The sequence below is a fragment of the Nyctibius grandis genome, chromosome 6, assembly GCF_013368605.1.
Source record: "Nyctibius grandis isolate bNycGra1 chromosome 6, bNycGra1.pri, whole genome shotgun sequence".
NCBI lineage: Eukaryota > Metazoa > Chordata > Aves > Nyctibiiformes > Nyctibiidae > Nyctibius > Nyctibius grandis.
Window position 1 is genome coordinate 36,692,141 of NC_090663.1, and position 22,763 is coordinate 36,714,903.

Sequence of the window (22,763 nt, forward strand, 5' to 3'; positions counted from 1 at the left end):
GCATAAGCTGCAAGTGCTGGAATGGCTCAGGAACTTTCTCAATTTATAAATTGGCATTGTAGATAATTTACTAACCAACTCAGGCAGTGGGTGTTTGATGAATTATTGGGATTTTTTTACTCTTTTTCTCTAAGTGTTTACCTTTAGACAGCATTAATTCCTATGTTTCTTCTTTGCTTTTTTCCTTCTGGCTCAAAGATAATATGTAGGTGAAACAGGCAGGAGAACAGAACCTTAGAAATTGTTAGAAATATAATCCAGAGACATTTTAATTGCAGTATTAAGTATTAAAATATTTTCTTCTGTAATATCCATGATATTTGGTGTTCACAGTGAGGAACCTTTCTACAATCTGAAGTCACATTTTGAAAGATTTTTCCTAGAGGATATCTGAGATTTCATTGGTTTTGTGCTAGGTCACAGTACTGGGTGCAAACTTGTACTTTCATAGCAGTGCCAGAGGAATGCAGGGAAAAAACCTAACAAGAAATCTTTCTGTTGCAGACAAGTTTATTGATTTTGTTTTTAAATAGGCCTGGTGATCCATGAAAAATATACATACTTTAACACTGACATTCTCCATCTGAGATATGGTGAAATATCAGAGGGAGAAAAGTTTACAATATACCACATCTTCAAAACAAATACTAGACATTTCTTTTTTCATTTTTACTCTCAGCATTTGCTCCAAAGCAGAGAATTAAAGAGTTTCTGAGCCATGAGCCACTGCAGGACTTGGGCAGGTTAAAGACTTGTACTGAGCAGTGGCAGATCCGTGGTTTGCATGGCCCTCTGCCACTTCAGGCCATGAGCACAAAGAGACCAGGTCCAGGTCACATGCATTTTGCCCTTGTGTCCCACATTAACAAGCAAGGAAAGGGTTGGTATGTCTAACACTTACAATCACATTACTCAAGTCAGACGTGGGACCTGTAGGAAGGCAGCTCAAAGAGGGTAATTTACTCTGCTTTTGATTAAGGACAGCCCTGGAACAGTGTCTGTGAAAAAACTGAAGGTAAAGCAGAGTTTATGTATGCTTCAGTTATGGACTGCCCTTGCCTATATGCCTATATGCCTATTCTCTGACATAGAAATATGACACACTACACTGTTATTACCAAGTGAAAAATTTAACCAAGACAGGTTTTTTAAATATTATTCTCCTCTTTACAGAAAACGCACTGCAAGATCCTACAGTGCAGAAAAATATAAATGTTCAAATGTATATATGCCTTTGTACAAATGTAGACATATTCTCTGTGTAGCACCTTTAACCATCATGCAGTCACCAGCCAAGTCTGAAGGTAGTGTTAGTTGTTGCCTTTTTTTAGGTGCTTATTATTTAGGGCAGAAAGGAGGTGTATATTGTAATATAGAGAACATATTTCAAATCTATTCCTTTTCCATAACAGGCAGACAATAACAGATCAAATGTGGTTTTCATTCATCCCAAGTGAATTCAGTGTAGTTAGTTAAATTCAGTGTCTAAATCGCAATACTTGAATAGGTGTACTTTAGAGCCTATTCTGCAATACGGGGTAATTTTGAATTATTCAAGCATACCTGAGTAATGTAAAACCATCTTCAAATATTTTTGTTCTTGCAGGCTTTCTAAAAGTTAAATATGCACACATATACCCATGTATTCTATATTTTGCTATCCTTTCTTATAAAAAACCTATATGCTCAGTTATATAGCATGGAATATGTGCAATTATGGGTACACTTGGAATATATATATGCACACAAATACAATATATACTATCTATTTATATATTTCTGTAATCCATATTTTTGTTTTGTACATGTATATGTATAAGCATGTATGACTACATCTATACACAATCAGAAAGAATTTACCAATCTGTAAAGCCACATGCACACAAATGTTGTCTAACAGTAAAAATATCTTTCTAATAATAAGAAAACTGTCTAATTGCATTTCCTAAGCGCTTTGGACTGCTTCTCTTGCACTTTGCCATGGAGTACTGAAGTGGCAGGCTGGGATTACTATTTAGGTTTTGGGGCTAAGAATAAGTAAGTATGGACTCAGCTTGTCACTTACCCATTTTATTCTGAATCTCTTAAAACAGACAAATTATTCTGTAGTCTAGGCTTATATTTTAATACAGTTTATGCAAGTTCATACATATTGTTTTAAAAGATGAAATAAAAATTATGAAAATTTATATCTTTGTCTATTAATTTTTAGCCTCTTGGAGAAATATCCTGACACACTGCCAGACATCTTACATTTGTTTATACTTTTCTTCGTATCCTTCCAGTTGACTTTGTGGTTGAGAGTTTGCATGTGTGCAGAATGAGAATGAGAGAGAGCTCAGCTGAGGAAATAAGGCCTATTCTGCAAAAAACTGAGAACTATCATCACTCCTCCTCGCATAGGAGTAAATTCACCACTGACTAAAACTCAGTGACAAGTCTGTCCATTCCATGGTGCCAAGGTCATGCAGAGGAATCACAGTTGTTGAAGAAGCAGCTCCCTTGACATTAAGTCGCTTTGGCTATCAGGAGTAATATTAGAAACTGAACTCTTTCCTGAAAGTGCCTGTGCTTAGCAACTAACTCTATTAAACTCTGTATGGCCTGCATTTTCACAGAACTACAGAATGTTAGGGATTGGAAGGGACCTCGAAAGATCATCTAGTCCAATCCCCCTGCCGGGGCAGGATTGCCTAGACCATATCACACAGGAACGTCTCCAGAGAAGGAGACTCCACTACCTCTCTGGGGAGCCTGTTCCAGTGTTCAGTCACCCTCACCGTAAAGAAGTTTTTCCTCATATTTATGTGGAACCTCCTGCGTTCCAGCTTGCACCCATTGCCCCTTGTCCTGTCAAGGGATGTCACTGAGAAGAGCCTGGCTCCATCCTCATGACACTTGCCCTTTACATATTTAGAAACATTAATGAGGTCACCCCTCAGTCTCCTCTTCTCCAAGCTAAAGAGACCCAGCTCCCTCAGCCTCTCCTCATAAGGGAGATGTTCCACTCCCTTAATCATATTTGTGACTCTGCGCTGGACTCTCTCTAGCAGTTCCCTGTCCTTCTTGAACCGAGGGGCCCAGAACTGGACACAATATTCCAGATGCGGCCTCAGCAGGGCAGAGTAGAGGGGGAGGAGAACCTCTCTCCACCTGCTGACCACACCCCTTCTAATACAGCCCAGGATGCCATTGGCCTTCTTGGCCACAAGGGCACACTGCTGGCTCATGGTCATCCTGCTGTCCACTAGGACCCCCACGTCCCTTTCCCCTACGCTGCTCTCCAACAGGTCTGTCCCCAACTTGTACTGGTACATGGGGTTGTTCTTGCCCAGATGCAGGACTCTACACTTGCCCTTGTTATATTTCATTAAATTTCTCCCCGCCCAACTCTCCAGCCTGTCCAGGTCTCTCTGAATGGCTGCGCAGTCTTCTGGTATGTCAGCCACTCCTCCCAGTTCTGTGTCATCAGCGAACTTGCTGACAGCGCATTCTATTCCCTCATCCAAGTCATTAATGAATACATTGAATAGAAATGGTCCCAGTACCGACCCTTGAGCGACTCCGCTAGACACAGACCTCCAACTGGACTCTGTCCCATTGACCACCACTCTCTGGCTTCTTTCCTTCCGCCAGTTCACAATCCACCTCACTACCCGATCATCCAGACCACGCTTCCCCAGTTTAGCTGCGAGGATGCTGTGGGAGACCGTGTCAAACGCTTTACTGAAATCAAGATAGACCACATCCACAGCTTTACCATCATCTATCCACCGGGTAACATCCTCATAAAAGGCTATCAAGTTGGTTGAGCATGACTTCCCCTTGGTGAAGCCATGTTGACTGCCCCTAATGATCCCCCTATCCTTGATGTGCCTAGAGACAGCACCAAGGACAAGTTGTTCCATCACCTTTCCGGGGATGGAGGTGAGGCTGACCGGTCTATAGTTACCCGCGTCCTCCTTCTTGCCCTTTTTGAAGACTGGAGTGACATTTGCTTTCCTCCAGTCCTCAGGCACCTCTCCCGTTGCCCACGACTTAGCAAAGATGATGGAGAGTGGCCTAGCAATGACTTCCGCCAGCTCCCTCAGCACCCGTGGGTGCATCCCATCAGGGCCCATGGATTTATGGACGTCCAGATTGCTTAATTGGTCCCTGACCCAGCCCTCATCTACCAAGACAGATTCCTCCTCTATCTTGACTTCTTCTGGAGCCTCAGGGGTCCGGGGCTCCTCAGGACAGCCTCCAACAGTATAGACAGAGGCAAAGAAGGCATTCAGTAACTCCACCTTCTTTTTATCCTCTGTCTCCAGGGCACCCACCTCATTCATCAGTGGGCCTACATTGCCTCTAGTGTTGGTTTTACCTGCAATGTATTTGAAGAAGCCCTTTCTGTTGTCCTTGACCTCCTTGCAAGGTTTAATTCCAAGGAGGCCTTAGCTTTCCTAGTTGCCTCCCTACATCCTCTGACAACAGACTTCTATTCCTCCCAAGTGGCCAGCCCCTCCTTCCATGATCTGTACACTCTCTTCTTCCACTTGAGTTTGCCCAGCAGTTCCCTGTTTAACCATGCAGGTCTCCTGATACCCTTCCTTGACTTCCTACTTGTTGGGATGCTCTGATCTTGAGCTCGGAAGAAGCAGTCCTTGAATGCTAACCAACTATCTTGGGCCCCCTTACCTTCTAGTACCCTGTCCCATGGGATTTCCCCTAGCAATTGCTTGAAAAGGCCAAAGTTGGCCCTCCTGAAATTCAGGGTTGCGATTCTGCTAGCTATTCTGTTCCTGCCACATGAGATCCTGAACTCCACCATCTCATGGTCACTACAACCAAGGCTGCCCTCAACCTTCACCTCTTCAACCAGACCCTCCTTGTTAGCGAGGACAAGATCCAGCAGCACTCCTCTCCTAGTTGGCTCATCCACCATTTGCATCAGAAAGTTATCATCAATGCACTGGAGGAACCTCCTGGACTGAGGATGGCTGGCTGAGTAAGCCTCCCAGCAAATATCAGGGTAGTTGAAATCCCCCACGACAACCAGGCCCTGTAATTGCGAGACTGCTCTCAGCTGCCTGTAGAAGGCCTCATCACCCTCCTCGTCCTGATCCGGTGGCCTGTAATAGACACCCACAACAGTATCACCCCTGCCAGCTTGCCCCTTAATTCGCACCCACAAACTCTCAACTCGCTCCTGATCCTCCCCTGGACAGAACTCAATACATTCTAGCTGCTCACTCACATAAAGAGCAACTCCACCACCTCTCCTTAGCGGCCTGTCTTTCCTGAACAGGACATAGCCATCCATGACCACATTCCAGTCATGCGAGGCTTCCCACCAAGTCTCTGTAATTGCCACTAGATCATAGCCCCCCGACCGAACACGGATTTCCAACTCCTCCTGTTTATTCCCCATGCTGCGTGCATTGGTGTACAGGCATTTCAGGGAGCGAGCTGAGCACACCGATTTCACCCTAGGGGGATGGGAGGCCTCCTGGTCTACCTCAACACTAGAGCGTTGCCCCAGTGGTGCAAGCCCAGCTACTACCCCATCCCCCTTCGAATCTAGTTTAAAGCTCTCCGAAGGAGCCCTACTAATTCCTGTCCCAGAACCCTTTTGCCCCTACAACATAAGCCTTTTCCACATACCTTTCATATTTTTCCCTTTTAATATGTTCTACAGCTCAGAAAATTCTCATCCCCTCAGCCCACATCTACAAGCTAGTAGTCTGGAACCAAGATCAAATCTAAAAAATGTCAAATATAATGAAAAAGAACAGAGGAGGAGACTGGATGGTTTAGTGGAATGGAAACGGTTTATGAAGTCTTTCAGTGCTAACTCACTGCTTTGAATCTTCTGCAGTCAGTACTCACTGTGATTTTTGTGCGTTTGATAGTTGTTCAGTGACCTATGCTAAATAAGTTGTTAGTCTCAGTTGAGCTCTTTGTGACTGGTGCCCACATCGCAGAAAAATATAGCATCTGACATTGAGAGAATTTTACATTGTCTTTGGTGATATTATTAAAGAACTAAAAGGTCAGAGAATGATGTATACTTGTCCAAAAGGAATTTATGCACCCATTTCACTAGGATGTTATTAACAATCACTGAAGATTATTGATATTATTTTGATGCCCTTTTCTGCTTTTAACAAATTACCTTAAAAAGAGACAGCAGCCATTTTGCATTTAATAAGAATTCAAGAACTGTAGAAGGTGATGACAACTATTTATTTGTTTCCCTCCTACTGCCTATGTAGTCTTGAACAATACACAAAGATAAAGGTGGCCATCATCCAGAATTTTTGCAATCTAAAGTTCAATCTATGTAAAATTATTTTTATAATTAAAATGAAGTGAATTGCTGTCATTTACCATTCACCAGCCATTAAAATTTTTTACATCATTTGCTTCAGATAGGGACATAAAGTTCTGAAATATTTACTGACTCTAGCTATTCCTATTTCATCCTTTACAAGCTAATAAGGATTATTGTTGTGAATGGGAGGATAGATTCTTCAGTTTAAAAAGTAACACAATCTAAAGATTGCTTAAACAGGAGTTTCAAAGTTTTTCAGTTTTAAGAAAGTCTGAGAAGATGAATTTCAATAAAAAAAGAAAGTATTTTCATCCCAACTTTATACCAGGAAGTTCTGGAAATGGCCCTTGATTCTATAGAAACTCCCACTGCCTTTGGTTACATTAAAGAATAGGATAGAAGACTGATACAAGCATAACAATTTTTTTACTTCTTTCAGAAACTTTCTAGATATCCAAAGCATGCAAAGATTACCCATTTGTTTATTTTTTTCTATATCAGTGCTGGCACTTCTGCCTCTGCTCTTCCTCTCAGTCTTCTCCTTCCTTTTTTTGGTACTTCTCTTAAAATGTCAAAATTAATCACTTTCTAAGATTTATAGGCCAGTTAAGATTTACAAAGAAGTTCTTCTAATTCTCTGCTGTATGCTCAGGTAAATCTCTTTGTTTACTCTGTAATTTTTAGAGGAAGTGTTTAGCAAGTCTGTAGCAGACAAACAGGAAACACTTTATCAGATAGACAGGAGTGTACTTTAATCAAAAGTATAATGGAGAGAAATTTTTCACTTGTATTTTAACAAAGAACAAATACACTGTCTGCACTCATCCACTTTAAAGTTTATTTTTTCAGTAACTGAAACAGATGTCTGGATGTTATGATAAGTCCAGAGGCCCTCTTAAGGAAATTAACCTTTAAATTGCAGTTCTGTCATGTTTTGCTGTCATATCTGGTGTGTCAAAGCAAGTAGGAAAATAAATCCAATTTTCATATCAGTTGATAGTTTCATTTTCATTTAGTTTCATTGCGAGAGGTTTAGTTTATGGTAGATGAGAAGTGCCTGAAAGTCAGGAAGCCAAAAGTACCGTAAGTAACTGAAAAATAATTTCATGCATGAATTAAATTAAATTAAATTACATATACCTTCTAAAGTTGTATATCTCTATACATTTTACTAGGGTGTGTCATAATGTAAAAGCTCATAATATCAGCTATGCTTATATCTCTAATAAGTCTCCAGAGGAAAGGCTTTCATACTTACCTGGGGAAAATAACTTCACGAACATAGGCTATCAATTACACTTATAGAGATTATACTTTTTAAAAAACTTTGTGTCACAAATCTAAAAAAAGATTCACAAACACTAAAAAAATACATCACATTTCCATCACATAAGATAGCTCAGGTAGTTGTCATTTGACAGTTTGCTGAAGCAATACTGATATCTGAGTTATGTATAATCTTGAGGTGGTCTATAAAAGCAATACAAGTAGGTAACATCATTTTTCACACGTGACATGCCACTTCATAATTTAAAATCCAATCTTTTTTTTCTCCTCTTCCCACTTTTCCCTTTTCCTTTTTATCTTTCCTTCTTCCATTCTCCTCCCTTCCCTCTTCCCTTTCGGCTTTCCTTTCTGTTTTTCCCTTCCCCTTCCCTTCTCTTCACACGTTCAGCTCCTCATTATGTCGTAAGTTGGCAAAGAAGAACATTGTGTCTTGAAACTCTTTTCAAAGATTAACATCCCCTACTGGCTTCTCCTGAATCTTTCAGCTACATTAAGTGTTAATTTTTTGTGGGGTTTCTTTGTTTTGATGTTTTTTTCTTTTTTTTTTTTTTTTTGGTCTGTAGAAGAGCTTCAGTGTTGTATCTACAACACTACCAATTTTATTGTTTCTCTCATGTGTTTCATGTTATTTTCTGTTTTATTGTTGTCACGGTTTAAAGCTGGGCCGGCTACTAAACCTGTGGCAGACGCTCTCTGTTAACCCTCTCCCCCCCCCCCCCCCCCCACCCGAAGGGAAAGGGAAAGCGAAAAGGGAGAGAGACTTATGGGTTGGAAAGTTAAAATAGTTTTAATAAACTATAGTAATGAAAAAGAGTATAATAACAATAATAATAGAAATAATCAAATATATACAAATATATACAAAACCAAGATTGAGAGCTTGGAAGTCCTCCTCAGGCAGAGTTGCTCCCCCCAGCACAGGCAGAGGGGAAAATGCAGTAGCTCTCCCTGCCATCACACCTGCAGGCTTTTAACTGGAGATTTGGCAAAGCTGGTACCAACCAGTGGGAGACAGGAGGGCCCCTTCCTCCTGGGCCCCACCTCCAGGAGGCAGTGGGTTAGTGATAAATAGGAAAGTGAGAATGACGTGTATGGGATGGAATACCTCGTTGGTCAATCTTGGGTCACCTGCCCTGTCTGCTCCTCCTTGCAGGTGCGACCCCCCTTCGGCTCTTCACTCATAAGCAGTGAGGAATTTAGCAGTGACCTTGGTTTCTCCAAGACTAATTGGCCTGGTTTGGGCCAAACCATGACATTCCACCCCTTATTCCATACCATTCACGTCATACTCAGATCATCACTACCTTTTCATTTTCAAATATATATACACATATCACTAGTTTATGATTCATCTTTATGCAAAAAGTTCATCAAGTTCATTTAGTTCAGGATTGTGGGCTTCCATCTGGCTAGCAGTCTCTCAGCAGTCTCTCTGGCTAGCAGTCTCTCTTTTGTCATGGTTCGTGCCCACAGGTTGCAGGTTAAAGATGTCAGACTCGAGGAGGTTACTGGACGCCACTTGATGAAGCTAGCTCTGGTCTCATCACCACTGTCTTAACCTGAAAGACACTTATGCAGTAACAACATACAGTTCAGAATTAAGTAGTCTCACCCAGAATATGATCACCTTCAGGGACACATCGGACTTCACCGTCTTGCAACATCACCCACCAAGTACATCCAGGTCCTTGAGCAAAAGCAATCCCACGAATGGGTTTACCTTTGCCCGTTACAGGAAGAATCCAGACAGTTTTTCCCAACAGATTCTTTTCATGCACCACAGGGACTTTATCTCCTTCTACTGTATGTAGAAGGTCTGACTGAGCAGGGCCAGCTCGATTGATAGATCCCCTGGTGTTAACTAACCAGGTAGCTTGTGCCAGATGTTTATCCCAGTTTTTAAAGGTTCCACCCCCCATTGCTTTCAGGGTAGTTTTTAACAGCCCATTATACCGTTCAATTTTCCCAGAGGCTGGTGCATGATAGGGGATGTGATATACCCATTCAATGCCATGCTCTTTGGCCCAGTTGTCTATGAGACTGTTTTTGAAATGAGTCCCATTGTCCGACTCAATTCTCTCTGGCGTGCCGTGTCGCCACAAGATTTGCTTTTCGAGGCCCAGAATAGTGTTCCGGGCAGTGGCTTGGGGCACAGAGTATGTTTCCAACCATCCGGTGGTTGCCTCCACCATGGTAAGCACATAACGTTTACCCTGGCGGGTTTGAGGGAGTGTGATGTAGTCAATTTGCCAGGCCTCCCCATATTTATATTTCAACCACCGCCCCCCATACCACAAAGGTTTTAACCGTTTGGCTTGCTTAATTGCGGCGCATGTTTCACAATCGTGGATAACCTGTGCAATAGAGTCCATTGTTAAGTCCACCCCTCGGTCACGAGCCCATCTGTATGTTGCATCTCTCCCTTGATGACCTGAAGTGTCATGAGCCCACCGAGCTAAAAATAGTTCACCTTTATGTTCCCAGTCCAAATCTATTTGGAACACTTTAGCAGCCTGATCTGCTTGTTGGTTGTTTCCATGTTCCTCAGTTGCCCGACTTTTAGGTACGTGAGCATCTACATGACGTACCTTCACGACTAGTTTCTCTAGCCGAGTAGCAATATCTTGCCACAATTCAGCAGCCCAAATAGGTTTACCTTTGTGCTGCCAGTTGCTTCGCTTCCACTGCTTTAACCACCTCCACAAGGCATTTGCTACCATCCATGAGTCAGTATAAAGATACAGCCTTGGCCACTTTTCTCATTCAGCAATGTCTAAAGCCAGCTGGATGGCTTTTACTTCTGCAAATTGACTTGATTCACCTTGTCCTTCTGTGGCTTCTGTGACTCGTCGTATGGGACTCCATACAGCAGCTTTCCACTTCCGATGCTTTCCTACAAGACGGCAGGATCCATCGGTGAACAGGGCATACTGCTTCTCATCCTCTGGTAGTTCATTATATGGTGGGGCTTCTTCAGCACGTGTCACCTCGTTTTCTGGTGGCATTCCGAAGTCTTTGCCTTCTGGCCAGTCCATGATCACTTCTAAGATTCCTGGGCGATTAGGGTTTCCTATTCGAGCCCTCTGTGTAATTAATGCAATCCATTTACTCCATGTAGCATCAGTTGCATGATGGGTAGTGGGAACCTTACCCTTGAACATCCAGCCTAGTACTGGTAATCGAGGTGCCAGGAGAAGTTGTGCCTCAGTACCAATTACCTCTGAAGCAGCTCTAACTCCTTCATATGCTGCCAGTATCTCTTTTTCAGTTGGAGTGTAATTGGCCTCGGAGCCCTTGTATCCTCGACTCCAAAATCCTAGGGGTCGACCTCGAGTCTCCCCTGGTACTTTCTGCCAGAGGTTCCAGGTAGGACTATTGTCCCCAGCTGAGGTGTAGAGCACACTTTTAACATCTTGTCCCATACGGACTGGTCCAAGGTCTGACCTTAAGTGAAAGTAAGAAGAAGTAGAAAAATAGAAAACATCCATCAAAGAATTAGCTCTGGTGGACCTAGCATAGTAGCAGTAGGAAACGTGTTGTATAATGATGATGAAGTATTGAAAGATGATCAGGATTTTTTTTCACCCTGAAGAATATTGTGTAGCTGAGTCCCAAGCCCTGACACAGCAAAGGCAACACCTTTTCTTGCAGAGTTGTTGTTATTTATGTGCTTTTTCTTTTCCTGATGATCTGCAGTTTTGTCTTTCTTGCAGATTGTATTCTATTTTCTGTTATATAGAATATATCTAATTATACAGTGTAGAATATATGTCCACTAAACATGTCCTTAAAAATACGATTCACTTGATCTGAAAAATCTGTAATTTACAAAGAATGCTGTTTACAAAGTAGAATAAACAAGATGAAGCACCATTAAACATAAATCCAGTTCATTCTCTCATTAAAACAGAGGCAGGGCAAAACAGTGACTGTGCAAACTAAGCTAAAGGATCAGTTGTATCAGACTGTAATGCCAAGGCTGGCCTAGAACGTAGAGTGGAATATGGAAACTAATGGCAGTTATTTGCTTCTGTATTAATACTTTGCCTACTTGTTACTCTGCATTCTCTGAAAACTAGGGAATCAAGGATGAGGGAAATAATTTGCTCAGAAGTCCATATGTTCACATTTGTGTGTGTGATATTTCTCAGTCTAGTAAATGATATTTTTTAAAATGTATTCTGTCTCTTGTGTGTTTCTTCACTCAAACTTATCATTTGTAGAAAATATATGATAAGCTTCATTAAGTAGAATGTTCAAGAATCAATTAACATGACAGCTTTAGAAATAGTTTATGAAATGAAACAGAAATTTCCTTTTTGAAAGAAAAAGACGATCAACATCAACTCACACTATTTCCTGTTCCTTTTGCACTTTCTCGTCCCTCCTTCTATTCCTTTTGTCTCAGTATTGTGATCTGGAACATTCAGAGAAAGTACATGATGGGATGCATGCAGGAAACAGAATATTACTGACAGGTCAGGAGTATTCTTGTGACCCTGAACTAGAGCTAGCATTCAGCATCCAGCTAAGAGTAAAATAAACAAGAAAACCAGAGAATTCCTGTCACATTTAACATTATAGTGTCTTCTCATCATGTAGAAATGGATTGTTGCATGTTTAGATTGTTGTTCGTGCATCTAGAGTTTGATCTTCAAATGATGAGTTTCAAGCTGATGTATTAGAGCCATCCATACTCCTGTGCCTAAGACAAAGAAAAAATTGAAATTCTAGTTCAGTACTGGATAAACACTTCTGTGTGGCCTGACTCCAATATCAGCACTTCATTTTAACGATAACAGCAGCTCTGGTGTTCATTCTAAAATCCTTAAACGTACTTAACAACCTGTTTATGCTTGTGTCCTGGTTTGGCCCAAACCAGGCCAATTAGTCTTAGAGAAACTAAGGTCACTGCTAAATTCCTCACTGCTTATGAGTGAAGAGCCGAAGGGGGCTCGCACCTGCAGGGAGGAGCAGACAGGGCAGGTGACCCAAGATTGACCAACGAGGTATTCTATCCCATACATGTCATTCTCACTTTCCTATTTATCACTAACCCACTGCCTCCTGGAGGTGGGGCCCAGGAGGAAGGGGCCCTCCTGTCTCCCACTGATTGGTACCAGCTTTGCCAGTTTCCAGTTAAAAGCCTGCAGGTGTGATGGCAGGGAGCTACTGCCTTTTCCCCTCTGCCTGTGCTGGGGGGAGGTACTGCCTTTTCCCCTCTGCCTGTACTGGGGGGAGCAACTCTGCCTGAGGAGGATTTCCAAGCTCTTGATCTTGGTTTTGTACATATTTGTATATATTTGGTTATTTCTATTATTATTGTTATTATATTCTTTTTCATTATTATAGTTTATTAAAACTGTTTTAACTTTCCAACCCATAAGTCTCTCTCCCTTTTCCCTTTCCCTTGGCGGGGGGGAGAGGGTTAACAGAGAGCATCTGCCACCTGGTTAATAGCTGGCCCAGCTTTAAACCGTGACAGCTTGGAGTGTAGTGAGTTTATGGGGACAGTCAAATGAAACAGATAAGTGTATTATGTAAAACCGTATTCCGAAATGTTTATTCTAGCAGTTAGTATGCATCTGGAGTAAATTTGTAGATTTTTATCCTTGGGTTTCATGCATTTTAAATAAAGCATATTTATTTTAATTTAGAAGCAGAGAATTATATAGGAAATAGAAAGGTTTTGACAGCACAACTGTAAATTGAGCATTGTTAGAAAAAATATAGTAATCTTAAAATCATCATTAATATTTCATGCATCTAAATTTCTCTTGCATGCAGGTTTTACACTGTTTCAGCCATGGATCAGCAGCTGCAGCTATCAAAGCTCTATATTCGTTCATATATTAAAAATTTGTTTAGCACAATGGCACTATTTGCCCCTTCATGCAACAAACCACTTTCTGGAATGAAATCAAGGAATCAGAGTCCTGTGTGTAGCAAGGCATCTATTTAACTTTTTGTCACCATTAGCACTTCCAAAATGTCTATCACCATTCCACTTGGAAATGCTTTTTTTAAATGGCTAGTCACTATTAAAGACACTGTCAGTCTGATTTTCTAGCTGTGAAATAATTCCTACACAATTTGTAATATTTTGTAACATTATAAAGGAAATTGCTTTTCTTTGCAAATGCTTTCTCTGTAAAAGACATTTACTACATGTGGATTTCTATAGTAGGTATGAGAACTAGGCTCCTCTTAACACCAACTTTTAATAGTAAAAAAATACTTAGATTTTTACCAAAAGAGTTTTGCCAAGAGATACAAGGACAGGGACTGGTAATATTTGTAATACTCTTTTCCTAGATCAAATTACTTTATTTGGGGAAAATTAATTAAGCTTAATTTATTTTGCAAGCAGGGGATTTCAGACTATATTTTATTATTGAGTCCAGAGTAAAGGCTAAGCTCTACCTTTCAACATGAGCAGCAGATTGGTTAAAAAACAACAGAAACATTCAGAGGCACAAAGAAGCAAGCCTCCTTTTTCTCACTTTCACCACATTCTGTCCACATTTTACCATTCCTATCATATATATGTGTCCAGATAGAATAAGTTAGTTAGCTGTGTTTTAAAGCTGAGTTAGAATACTATGCTCTTTAAACACTGTTATAAAACAAAACCACTAACCTTTTGTCAGTGTATCCCATCCTGAAGCAAGTAGAAGGAATTTTATTGACTAGAATTTTCTAAAGGAAACAGACTTATGACCTTCAATAAGGGTTCCGAGAAATCTGAAGAAATTATGGATGCAGGTATGTTACCTGGGGCAAATATATTTTCGTGGTAAATATAGGCAGGAAAACAACCATGTGAACTAAACAATCAGTAAATAGAGAGAATCATGAGAACACAACTTTTGCTTCACGCCTTTTGCTTCCCTGTTACAAGAAAACAATTTCAGGGCAGGACTAAAACTCTCTTCAACACTCTCTGAAGAATGGAGCTTGATTTTATGGTACAGAAGCTGTGACTTTTACCCCTAAGGCACAAAACAGCTTTGATACACAAGAGAAAATATGAATGCTCAAGGGGCAGAACAGCAAGTTCCCTTTCATTATGAAACTGGCATGCATATAATGTAAATCTCTTGTGGGTTTGCACACATTTTGTTCTCAATGGGGAAAAAGTGTGCAAGCTTCTTTGAATAAGGAAACAAATTAGAAAATAGCATCTGAGGGCAATGAGTAGCAGACATGGCTCATCAGCAGCCGTGGTAAGTGGTTAGACAGATTAAGAAATTTGCAGCAGCCTGACTTTCATTTCCAGCGGTCAATGTAAGACTGATGCTATTAACTGCCCAATTTTACAATACTGAAAAAAAAAAAAAGACAAAAAAAAGACTTAAACTCCTATATATATAACTATAACATTTATTTGAAAATAAACCATAGATTTCAGCGAGGTTACTGTTGTTAAGATAAGAAAGCACCTTGTGGGATTGAGAGTAACACAGCCTGTCCCAAAGCTAAAAGCAAAAAACAAGCCCCTTTAAGACAAACACACTTTATACACTTGACCCTGAAGTAGATTTTTATTTGAGTTTCAGGTATATAAAATAATTTCAGCAGACAAATTTAGGAATTACACTACAAATCAGCATCTAACCTTAAGGGAAGTCATAGGGTAGAATTAAGAGACGAAATCAACAAATTTTCACAGATTTTTTTTTTTTAAAGCCAGGAATTGTTTTCTTGATAGTCTGATCTGCTTAAATAATTTAAACTCATGTCTTCTTTTTAAACAACAACAAACATATCTTAAAACCCTATGGTTTTGGGAGGGGTCAGCTAATCATAAAAGTTTCAAAAAGGTCTGTGAACGAAAGCTCTTTAATGTTCAATGTTTTCCAAATGTCACAGATTTTAGAAAATGTTTTATGAACTCACAACATTAGTTCAGATTTAGTGAATCCTTTCCTCCATGAATAATTCCCTTGTTGTTTTCCAGGGACCTTGAATTACAAAACATGCTTGTCTACCCAGGGAAGTACATGTTGTGCAAACAACGAAGAATAGCAAGAAAGAAAACTTTGTGTGCTGTTCTTTCCAGAAACATAAACAAACTCAAACTCTTCACCAGTTACCTTAGAGATGAACTAGCCACTAAACCATCAGGGAAATTATCCTTTTGTAGGAAGAAAACACGAGGGTAAAATGTAGTACAGTATCTGGAGTGGTGAGACAAGTCTCCTACCTGCTACATTAAAAGAAAATTAAACTCTTTTCTAGGTATTGTTACGTTAGTATATGTCCTGGTTTGGACAGTATAGGATGGCATATTATCTTCATACAATAAGGCCAGGAAACAACTTCTGGCTTTACACAGGAGACATTTACTGTAACATGCCCACACCAACCATCTATAGCAGGGTAACACCTACCACTCAAACAGAGTTTCTTATGCAAACGAAAAGTAGAGTCCCAAAGCACAAGGGAACATCATGCTGGTCCAGAATGTATTTGCCTGTCCTGATATTGAGAAAAGCTAACTTGAACATGTGAGTCACAGAAGAAAAAAAATGAATTGGCAATTTACAAGTGACAAAGAAAGCAAAACACCAACAACGGAGAAACTAAGCCCAGTGGAAACTACTGATATGAATCAACTGTTGCTCAGCAAGTACTTCTGTGACTTTAATCAAACACTAGGAAATGTAAAATCAGACTGGTCCAAAGTTATTTCCCTAGCCTTAATTTTCATGGAACTAACTTTGCATTCTTGAAGGTAGGACACACCTAAGGCACAGAAAGCCTTCAGTCAAAATTACAGATAAATGTATTTGTGCAGTGATACAATATCAACAAAAGTATCTTTATTTAGATTTTACTACCATTATAATGAATTAGATTAATATTAAACTATAATTAAAAAATCAGATTTGTATGATTTCTGCTGTTGTTCCTACAGAATGCTACACTTCCTAAGAATTTTTCCTGTAATCCTTAATCTCTGTTTTGTATTACTGAGGGAAAACGTAGTGGTTCAAATTAAGAAAACAGGGAGCCACCAGACTGACCTTTTCCCTCTACTGTAAAATGAATACATCCTTAAAAATCTCAAGTTGTTCACTGAGATAAGAGATAGGAGAAACGCTTAGAAGAGTGTAATTGCTTCAGCCCTTGACTGCATTTGTAATTTCTTGAGCAAGCTTTTCAACCTTCCTAAATTGTCAGGAATGCAGATGCAACTTCAGCACCTGACTATGGTGCTGCCCTTGACTTAGCAAAAATAGGTGTTTACTTAGCACAACAGACCATGGGGGAAGCATCACGCACCTCCACCCTCTTATTTTTGTGATGCAAGAAGATATGGAGACTAGGCAATTTGAACACAGACAGACATAGGTAGTGGGTAGAAGGGATGTGTGGGGAGATAGAAGGGATGTGTGGACAGAGGGTTTCTTCAGGGCCTTACTTTTCCTTAGCTGCAGCTGTCACTGCTAATCCCCTCATCTTCCCCAATCACAGCAGAGTTGCAGTCTGATTCACCACTCAATATCCAGCTTGGCACTTAGCCCAACTTGGCTTTTCTAGCTGTAAGGTGGAAATCTGGGTTCAGGGATGACAGAAAGCAGGGTGATTTTCTGCATAGTGTTGGGAAGACATGTGGATTCAGGAAAGGGGCCTTGCGCCTAGAGATCAGAGCAGTTTAGCAAGGGAGATGTAAGGAGGTTATTGTACCTTCATTCTCTCAAAATACAGACCTCTCCCAGCCCCTGTCTCAGTGTTCAAAGCCCCAGCACTTCTTTCCCCGCCTCATCAAGCTTCAAGGTCTCATTGACTTCTCCCAGTCCCTCTCCCAGTATCTCCACACTGACTTCTCTGAGCCTGCCTAGAGGCACTCTCCAATCTCAGCTCCATTCTCCATCTCAGACCACTTACTTTCACAAAATTAATTTTTGCCATTCCATGGACAAATCATTTTGTCTTGACTTCTAGGACAGTGGAATTCAAATTTGGTTACTGCAGTGAAGCTTGGGACACTCTCTAGTTAGAAAATACCAAATGCCACACAGTATTTGGCAGCAAAACAGAAATCTCATCAAAATACAGCTAACTCAAAATGGGTAGGGATGTGGTGTGAGTGAAACTGGAATTCATTACACAGGGAAGATGGACCCTCTTCTTTGACAACATCAGAGCAGTTGAGCTTAACAGGAAAGAGTTTATGAAAGTAGAAGGCTGTGAGATGTGGTGTCTTTGCCCAGAGAAGCCAATTTTGTATAAGGTGGTATTAGACCTTACTGACCATGAGCCACACCATAAATCTTTATTTTAAATATTAGCTGTTTCTAAATATAAGACTATCTGCATCTCTTAGGAGACCTGTTTCAAAGCTCTATAAAATAAACCAAAGGCATGCTGAGCTTAATGAGCTCTTGATATCCTACTATTATTGTTATTAATGACTCTGATACCACCCAGTAGCAGTGGTAGTAAAAATTCTTCTTAATATACCTACCTAAGCTTTATAAAACAGTCACTATCTCCATTTTATGTCAGAGGAAACTGAGGCACAAAAGCTGAATCTCAGCCACAGGATTCATGTTATGGAAATGGTCCATCAAGTTCAGAGTTTTAAGCTCAAAACACTGGACTAGTATGCAAGCAACACGTCTACACATATAATTGTGTTCAAGTAGCTGAGCCAAGATACAGCAAACAAGAACTGACAGTCTAACTGAAAGCTAGCTAGCGTCAACCCTACCCAGACAAGTTTCTCTGAAGTTCTGTAGGTAAACTCTCTTGGATTTTATTTGCATATATTATTGAATATGTGTTCTAAATGTTCTGAATATGTGTTCTGAATACATGTGCTCTATGTTCTGGAAACTAATGTCTCTTTTGTCTTAGACCACCATGAAAAGTCAAGGACATGGTCTTGAACCTAAGGGATGATTTTGCCTATTTAATATGAACATGAAATAGGCTAATTTCTTTGCTGTTTTAGTTTTTCAGAAAAAAATGTAATAAAATAAGAATCTAGTGTTCCAAATAAAACACTGCAAAACAAACTTTAATCTCTGAGTCATTGGAAAATATTGTTTACAGTTCAGAACACAGAGAACATCCTGAAGTGACCATCCATCATTGCTCTGAATTGTGGGAGGAAATAGAAATAAAATGAGAAAGCAGTCTATGATTTTATATTAATTGTAACTCCAAGATGGTCTTACCACAATCAAAATAAGGCCAGTCTGGTGGAATTTATAGATAGGTAATATCGAAAACATATTTCAAGCCTCTTTTTATGTCAAGGTACAAAAATCAGATTCCAGATCAATGGTGTAATAAAATAGTACAAAGTAGCTGATGAAAGCTAACTTGGTTCCAACACAAGAATTCATCATGAAAAACCTATCTCTCATTTCCACATCTGTCATCCATAAATCATTTAAATATGGATTTAACTGTTTCTACAAGTCATTATAGTGTTATGCTCTGCACGGAAGGAGAACTTTAAAAATAATGCACTTTTCGGAATTCAGAATTATAGGAAATGGATTAGAAGGTTAAGTTATGTTCACATAATTACTGTGCACAAACACAACTGACAGAAAAACAACTGATCATTTTCTGTCTGGCATTTCTATCTTCCACAGGCTTGAAGTCACTTAATAGACATTGTATTTTTATAGGAATGGGTGAATGATTCAGATTAAAACCTGCTCAGGTAAGAAAAATACTTGAATCTGAGGGTAGAAAGTAGATATCTGTGAGCTGGATTGGACTGCAACTTTAATGTTGAGGGCAAGGCTGAGACTTGTTGCATCTCAAGCACAGTCTGAGCCCTGCGAGGCATGGCAGGAATGTCGCTTCATGGCCCTTAAAGAGAACCAAGGAAAGCCCAGCGGAACAGGCTTAAAGATCTCACCAAAATCCCACACAAAAACATCCCATGACTGTTGGACTAATCTGCTGATTTTTTTCTTCTTGTGAGAAAGGTCTTGGAGGAGGGAGAAAGGGCTCTGGAGGAAAGGAAAAAGAGGGGGACAGGGGAATGATGTTAAAAGGCTCATGTAATTTTCTTCCTTGATCATAATTGAATGTCTCCTTCTCTGGAGACATTCAAAAACCCGCCTGGACCGCGTTCCTGGTGATATGATCTAGGTATCCTGCTCCTGCAGGGGGGATTTGGACTAGGATGCTTTTGAGGTCCCTTCCAATCCCTAACATTCTGTGTGATTCTGTGTGTGTGAAAGCCAGGCAAAGTCAGAAGGATAGAAGTCCAGCAAACATAATCAGTTCTGATTTCATTACTAAGCTTTGTACAGCCTTGTGTCACGGTTTAAAGCTGGGCCGGCTATTAACCTGTGGCAGATGCTCTCTCTTATCCCCCCGCCCCTCCCCCCAAAGGGAAGGGGAAAGGGAAAAGGGAGAGAGACTTCCGGGTTGGAAAGTTAAAACAGTTTTAATAAACTATAATAATGGAAAAGAGTATAATAATAATAATAGAAAATAATCAAATATATACAAATATATATACAAAACCAAGATTGAGCTCCCCTGAAGTCAGCCACGTCACCACCGGCACTGCAGGGCAGGCTCCGGGAAGGCCCAGGCTGGGCCTAGCGATGGTCCAGAGCTGGATTCAGGGATGCACGGATTGGGATCGGGGCAGCAGGAAAACAGACGGAGTCCTCCTTGGACACCGGCCATAGCAGAAAGAGCGAGACCCTCATGATCCCCCCGCTTCATACCGAGAATGACGTGTATGGGATGGAATACCCTCGTTGGTCAATTTTGGTTCACCTGCCCTGTCCGCTCCCCCCTGCAGCTGCGACCCCCCTTCGGCTCTTCACTCATAAGCAGTGAGGAATTCAGCCGTGACCTTGGTTTCTCTCAAGAATAAGTACAGCAAGAGCCTTACTGCACAACATCCCTACCGGTGCCTCAGCGATAACTACAAACTTCTAGCGTTATCAGTCCTGGAAGCAGACACTGTCTGCAAAACATGCAGTTAGTTTCAGAAAGTGCAGTTACTTAGAGGAGACTTAACTGAAAGTAAAAATCACTGAAAGGAAAATCGACCTGGTTTAGGCCAAACCAGGACACTTGATAAAGAGAGATGATTAGAGAGAGAGTCAGTGGTAAACTTGCTTTATGGATCTTTATTTCAGAATTCTAATTCATTTACTCTAACAAACGTTAACCTTTCATTTTATTATGTGTATTTCTAAGAGAAGGTCCTTAGAAATCCTCTAAATCCTCATTCAGAATTATACTAACTTTTAAAAATACAGTGAAAGTGAATATAAAAATGGAAACATTTTTCACTGCTTTAGTATAAATATTTTATAATTTGACAATACACTAGCTATATTTAATTTATTTTTAATTTTGCAATGGCTGCATTTTTAACTGTTTAATGTGCCGTTCTTACATTGGAATAATGAAGTCAGTCTAAGGGTTATAAGCAACACTGTAGACAGTATTCATCACTGTAAGAGCTAGTGGAAAAAATCCTACAATCTTTAGTTGTTATAATAATGATGTTGGTTTCCTGTTCACTACAAGGGTAATTAATGAAGAATTTGGCTGAACCACACATACCAGGCAGCTAAGGTAATACTTTATGTACACATTTCACTAAAGCATAACACACAATACAGGGATTGTTTTCTTACTTCTTACTTTGAAAATCAATCAGGTCACTAGGCAACCAAAATATTGAGCTATAACTATTAGTACTTTGCCGAAGCCGTGTGTAATTTCATTAATTCTTCTGCTAGTGCTGTCCATCTAAGATAGTGAAAATTTCATTACTGTCTCTGAATACATTTCATGCATAACAAATGAACAATCAATTAAACATGATATTTTAAAATTCTTTTTGTCCCATTTGTCCCTAAACTTTATTAATGTTCTGCAAGACATTCTCTCTTCCCTTTGGATTTTAAGTAATCATTGGTCTTTTAATAAAATTCACCTTTTCCTAGCCCAGAACAAGCTGACAAATTAAAAAAGAAAATACTATAAGTTATTCACATGGTATTCTGCCTGACTTCAAGCTTTGTGATATGCCTAGAGATTTAGGAATGAAAGAATCTGGATTTTGTTTTCTTTCTCATATCTGGTTGCACATTTATCAAAATAATCTGTTTAAAATGCTAAGGCTGACTATAGTAGAAACAAAGCTTCAAAAAGGAGACTAACAAAAACTTTGGCTGACTCTGGTCAAGAGCTAATACGAATGACTTTACATCTTTCTCTTCAAATGAGCTCATATCTGATTTTCATCACATGTAATGCATTTCCATTTCCATTATGCAGCAACGAGGATCCTCCTTACTACTGCTCACCTCTTGTCATGGCAAGAGGGTCCAGCTGTAAAGGAGGGGTTCAGGAAATATACTCTTTCCTTGCACACCTGCAGATTACTTGACACAGTTAACAAATACTTCACACTTCACCCTTCTACAATGAAATGCCAGAGATAGTAAAACACTGAGATCAGCTAATCTGGAAATCAAGACTCTCCACTTCAACAACCTAATAGTCACTAATACCATTCATATATTATAAGGAGGAGACTGAAAAAAGTGAAATGGAACACAGAGATAGAAAGATTCCTGTTCAGTTTTCTGAACATCCTTGGGTTGTTAGTTTAAAAATACACTATTAATAAGCAAAGCTGTCAGTTTCGATATCCTGGCACCAGCACAGATTTACGACAAACTAACCAGTCTCCAAAAACATTCACCCATAGAATCTAATCAACCATCTTCTCAGGGACAGCAGAGAAAGCAAGGATATACCAAAGGAAGCAAAGTCCACTTACAACGGACTTATAAACTACTTCTACTTAGTTAAAAAAGCTTACCAATTATTTCAAAATGCATCTGCTGGTGGCCAGAACAAATCACAAATACGTACAATGCAGATGAGCTTGAATGTACTGTCTACCAGCAGAATTCACTCAAAGTATTGAAATAATAACTAAGGCTGCATAATGTTTGAGTTCAATCTTGCATATACATTTCCAGTACAACCAATATAAAATATGTACATCTAGAAGAGAAAGAAAGTCATAAGCAAATCTTCTAAGTGCAAAACATCATTAAATTTTTCCCATGTGATTTTGTAGCTTGTCTGATGCATACTCTGGTCCAAGTTCCCTGGGCTGTAAAACCCTGGTCTTCATGAG